We start from the raw sequence: 6358 nt of genomic DNA, 5'->3' as shown, positions 1-6358 counted from the left end.
ATTGAAAGAATTAACAAGACCAACAACTAGTTCTTTGAAGAGATCAACAAAATTGATAAAGCATTGACCAAACTGACAAGAGAAAAAGAGGAGATGAAGCAAATAACCCTAATAGGAACTGAGATGGGTGATATCATAACAGACTCAAATGAAATTAAAAGAATCATAACACAATACTCTGAAAAACTGTACTCTAACAAATTCAAAAACCTAGAGGAAATGGAAAATTTCTAGAAACATGCTACCTACCTAAACTAACACAGGGACAGAACAACTAAATAAACCTATAACAAATGAACAGATTGAAAAGATAATTTAAAAAACTCCCAACAAAAAAAAGCTTTGGCCCTGACAGCTTCATTAGAGAGTTCTACTAAACTTCCAGAGAAGAGTTAACACTACTACTACTAAAGGTATTTCAGAGCATAGAAAAAGAAGGAATACTACCAAACTCATTCTATGAAGCCAGCATTACCCTGATACCAAAATCAGGTAAAGACACCACAAAAAAAAGAAAATTACAGACCAATATCCCTCATGAACATAGATGCAAAAATTCTTAACAAAATTCTAGCCAATAGAATTCAACAACATATCAAAAAAATAATTCACCATGACCAGGTGGGATTCATACAAAGTATGCAGGAGTAGTTTAACATTAGAAAAATAATGTAATTCATCACATAAATAAAAGTCAAGAACCACATGATCTTATCAATTGATGCAGAAAAGGCATTTGACAAAGTTCAACACCCATTCATGATAAAAACTCTCAGCAAAATAGGCATAGAAGGAAAATTGCTCAATATAATAAAGGGCATTTATACAAAGCCAACAGCCAACATCATTCTAAATGGAGAAAGCCTGAAAGCATTCCCCCTGAGAATGGGAACTAGACAAGGATGACCTTTATCACCACTCTTATTCAACATTGTTCTGGAGGTCCTAACCAGAGCAATTAGGCTAGAAAAAGAATTAAAGGGCATCCAAATTGGTAAGAAAGAATCTCTATTTGCAGATGATATGATATTATACACAGAAAACCCTGAAGAATCCACAAGAAAACTACTGGAATAGAAGAGTTCAGCAAAATATCAGGATATAAGATAAACATACAAAAATCAGTTGGATTCCTCTACACCAACAAAGAGAACATTGAAGAGGAAATCACCAAATCAATACCATTCACAGTAGCCCCCAAGAAGGTAAAATACTTAGGAATAAATCTAACCAGAGACGTAAAAGACCTATACAAAGGAAACTACAAGACACTACTGCAAGAAACAAAAAGAGACCTACATAAGTGGCAAAACATACCTTGCTTATGGATAGGAAGGCTCAACATTGTGAAAATGTCTATTCTACCCAAAGCGATCTATAGATACAATGGAATCCTGATACAAATTCCAATGGCATTTTTTTAATGAGATGGAGAAATAAATCACCAACTTCATATGGAAAGGGTGGATGCCCCGTATTACTGGAAAAGAAGAGCAAAGTGGGAGGCCTCACACTACCTGATTTTAGAACCTATTATATCACCACAGTAGTCGAAATAGCCTGGTACTGCTACAACAGACACATAGTCAATGGAACAGAATTGAGAATCCAGATGTAAATTCATCTCCTTATTATCAGCTGTTATTTGGCAAAGGCCCAAAGTTCATTAACTGGGGAAAAGACAGTCTGTTTAACAAATTGTGCTGGCATATCTGGATATCCATCTGCAAAAAAAAAATAAACAAGATTCATACTTCACACCATGCACAAAAACCAGAAGAGCTAGACGGTGCCCGGCTACAACCGATGACTGCCCTGACAGGGAACACAACAGAGAACCCCTAAGGGAGCAGGAGAGCAGTGGGATGCAGACCCCAAATTCTCTTAAAAAGACCAGACTTAGTGGTCTGACTGAGACTAGAAAGACCCCGGTTGTCATGGCCCCCAGACTTTCTGTTGGCACAGGACAGGAACCATTCCCAAAGCCAACTCTTCAGACAGGGATTGGACTGGACAATGGGTTGGGGAAGGATGCTGGTGAGGAGTGAGCTTCTTGGATCAGGTGGGCACTTGAGACTATGTTGGCATCTCCTGCCTGGAGGGGAGATGAGAGGGTAGAGGGGGTTAGAAGCAGATGAAATGGACATGAAAAGAGAGAGTGGAGGGAGGGGATGGGCTGTCTCATTAGGGGGAGACCAAGTGGGAGTATGTAGCAAGGTGTAATAAAGTTTTTGTGTGAGAGACTGACTTGATCTGTAAACTTTCACTTAAAGCACAATAAAAATTTTAAAGATAAAACTAACTCAAAATGGGTCAAAGACCTAAATATAAAATCTAAAATGATAAAGATCATGGAACAAAAAATAGCAACAATTCTAGGAGCCCTAATACATGGCATAAACAGTATACAAAACATTACCAACAATGCACAAACACCAGAAGAGAAACCAGATAACTGGGAGTTCCTAAAAATCAAACACTTATGCTCATCCAAAGATTTCACCAAAAGACTGAAAAAGACAAGCTACAGACTGGGAAAAAGTTTTTGGCTACGACAAATCTGATCCACATCCAATCTCTAAAATCTACAAGATATTGCAAAACCTAAACAACAAAAAGACAACCCAACTAAAAAATGGGCAAAGGATATGAATGGGCGCTTCACCAAAGAAGACATTCAGGCAGCTAACAGATACAAGAGGAAATGCTCAAGATCATTAGCCATTAGAGAAATGTGAATCAAAACTACAGTGAGATACCATCTCACCCCAACAAGGCTAGCATTAATCCAAAAAACACAAAATAATAAATGTTGGAGAGGTTGGGAGAGACTGGAACACATATACACTGTTCGTAGGAATGTAAAATGGTACAACCACTTTGGAAATCAATTTGGCACTTCCTTAAAAAGGTAGAAATAGAATTATCATATGATCCATCAATCCCACTCCTTGGAATATATCCTAGAGAAATAAGCCCTCACATGAATAGATATATGCACACCCATGTTCACTGCAGCACTGTTTACAATAGCAAATAGATGGAAACAACCAAGGTGCCCATCAATGGATGAATGGATAATCAAATTATGGAATACTACAAAATGATTAAAAAAAAAAAAACGATAAATCTGTGAAACATAACATGGATGAATCTGGAAGGCATTATGCTGAGTGAAATTGGTCACAAAAGGACAAATATTGTATGAGACCACTATTATAAGAATTTAAGAAAAGGTTTAAACACAGAAGACATTCTTTGATGGTTACGAGGGTGGGGATGGAGGAAGAAGGGTATTCACTGATTAGATAATAGACTAGACACAATATAGGGGAAATCAACACAACTAGACTAAACCAAAAGCTAAGAAGTTTCCTGAATACGACCAAACACTTCAAGGGACAGAGTAGCAGGGGTGGGGTCTGGGTACCATGGTTTCAGGGGACATCTAGGTCAATTGGCATAACAAAGTGTATTAAGGAAACATTCTGCGTCCCACTTTGGTGAGTGGCATCTGGAGTCTTAAAAGGTAGCAAACAGCCATCTAAGATACATCGATTGGTCTCAACCCGCCTGGAGCAAAGGCAAATGAAGAATATCAAAGACGGAAGTAAAAGAAGATCCCAAGAGACAGAAATGCCCACATAAACCAGAGAGCTCCATCAGCCTGATACCAGAAGAACTAGATGGTGCCCAGCTCCAACTGATGACTGCCCTGACAGGGAACACAACAGAAAATCCCTGATGGAGCAGGAGAAAAGTGGGATGCAGAACTCAAATTCTAGTAAAAAGACTAGACTTAATGGTCTGACTGAGACTGGAGGGACCCCAGAGGACATGGCCCCCACACTCTCTGTTAGACCCACACCAAAACCATTCCCGAAGCCAACTCTTCAGACAAAAGTTAGACTGGACTATAAGACAAAAAATGATACTGGTGAGGACTGGGCTTCTTTGCTCAAGTAGACACATGAGACCATGTGGCAGCTCCTGTCCAGAAGCGAGATGAGAAGGCAGAGGGGGACAGAAGCTGGTTGAATGGACATGGGAAATACAGGGTGGAGAGGAGGAGTGTGCTGTCACGTTATAGGGAGAGCAACTAGGGTCACATAACAATGTGTGTATAAGTTTTTGTATGAGAAACTGACTTGAATTGTAAACTTTCACTTAAAGCACAATAAAAGAAAGAAAAAAAAGATAAAGATTTTAGAGGTATCAGAAAGGAAAGTGTGATTAACCCAACGTGGGTGGGGGGGGGAATAGAGCATGATAAAATAGACACCTCAGTACTCACCACCCAGCTTTATCAAGTCTTTGCATTATGTCATACTTGCTTTAAATATTTATTTCAGGAGAATTGTGGATAGAGTTAAAGCTTCCTGTGGACCCCCTGATCCCATTCCCTTTTATTCTCCCTAGAAGTAATCACTATTTGAAGTCAGCGTTTTTATTATTTTCCATATTTTTATATTTTAACTAAATATTTGTTTCTATAAACATTTCCTATACTGTCATTTTGACTCAGAACTGCCTTGATGGCACCTAATAACAATAACAGTATTGTTTTGCAGATTTATTTGATACATATATTCTGGGATTTTGATTGGAATTACCTTGAATTATAGATTTCTTTAGGGAGAATTGGGATCTTCCTGTCTTTAGTTTTCCAGTGGATAAGCATGATACATCTCTCCATCTGTATTCTTTTATATCCTTCAAATTGTTTTGTTTTGTTTTAGGAGAGTCAGAGCCAACATGGCGCTATAGACAGAAGCACCACACCCTCCACAGCAGAGACCCGAAAAACTAAGTAAAACAGAGACAAACGTCAATCCTGTAACCCTAAGAGTCAAATAAAGAGAGAAAGAATTCAACCAACCACTGAATAAGAAACGGAGAACAGAGAGTGAGGAGAGATACGGAGTGAAGGTCCCCATCAGCTAACACAGCACAGATTTGCCATCTTGGACTCATGTCAGAGATCGGCGGACAGGGAGTATGGGAAAGCAGCTTCATGGAGCTCTCAACAGGAGGCAGAGCACCCAGTAACTGGCGTTACATGCTTTCCCACCCCCCACCCTTATTCCTGTTCAGTCTCTGCCGCTTCCCAGTGGGCCACGGTCACATAGCTGGGGAAGTACCAGTTCCATGCCACTTGGATTCACCCTGCCCACACTGGCTGACTCCTTCAGTACCATTTCTTTGTTGCATTTTTTATTTCCTTTAGTTTCTTCCCTCTTTCTCACCTCTTTCCCTTCCTTTCTCTTGAACACCTGGCCCCATGTGCCATCTCTCCTGCTGCTTGACAGACAGACTTTGAAGCACCACTTGGCTGGGGAACCGCTTCCCTGCTCTGCACCACCATGCCTTTCAGATCCCTGGGGACATTTTTTTTTCCTTTTTCTTTTTCTTCATTTCCCAGTTTCTCATCTCTCTCTACTTAGCTTCTTTCCCTGTCTCTTGAATACCTGGTGCTGTGTGCCATCCCCGCCCCTTCTAGAAGGGCTGTACCGTGCAGTTTGTGAGCCATTTCCCCGGACGTTGCTGCCGCACTGGTGGGATCCCTGGAGACATTTCTTTCCATTATTAATATTTTTTTCTTTTTTTTTTTTCCAGTTTATTTTTCTTCATTTTTTGGTTTCTTGTCTCTCTCTGCTTTCCTTCTTTTCCTGTCTCCTGAATACTTGGCACTGTGTGCCATCTACCCCCTTCTTGACAGACTGTACCCCAAGGCCTGGTAGCCACTTTCCCAGTCATTGGTGGGATCCCTGGGGCATTAAAAAAAATTTTTTTTCTTTTTTCCTTTTTGTTTTTCTTTATCTTTCAGTTTCTCCTCTCTATCTCCCCTCTTTGCCTTCCTCCCAACCACCTGGCATCTTTTTTTCTCTCAATTTCTTGTCTCTCTCTAGGTTCCCTCCATTCTTTTCCCCTGACCACCTAGCCATGGGTGCCTTTCATTCTCCTTTTTTTTAAATCTAGTTTCTTATCTCTCTCACCCTTTCTTCCTTTCCTTTCTTCTGCCCATCTAGTTGTGTGTGCCATATCTGTCATTTCTTGACAGGATGTGCCTCACTGCCTGGCTGGAAAACCACCAGCACACGGCTTCCCTGGGTGTGCACCACTCCAATGGCAGGTTCCCTCAGCACTTTTTTTTTTTTTGGCTCCTGTTTCTCTCTCCTCTTTCTCTTCCTTCCATTTAGCTCCACACATCACAACCTCCTCCCTCCCTCCTGCCTATCTTCACTGTGCACTGAACATCACCTCCCCGAGCAGCACAGGGATGGTCTACCAGAACCTGCCCTTCACTGACCCTCATTCCTGCCCTGTCAGCCCCAGTGTGTGCCACAAACAGCCCATC

Source organism: Elephas maximus, chromosome 6 (genome assembly GCF_024166365.1).
Source record: "Elephas maximus indicus isolate mEleMax1 chromosome 6, mEleMax1 primary haplotype, whole genome shotgun sequence".
In the NCBI taxonomy this organism is placed as follows: domain Eukaryota; kingdom Metazoa; phylum Chordata; class Mammalia; order Proboscidea; family Elephantidae; genus Elephas; species Elephas maximus.
The sequence above is the reverse complement of the archived record's forward strand: the minus strand, read 5'-3'. Positions refer to the sequence as shown.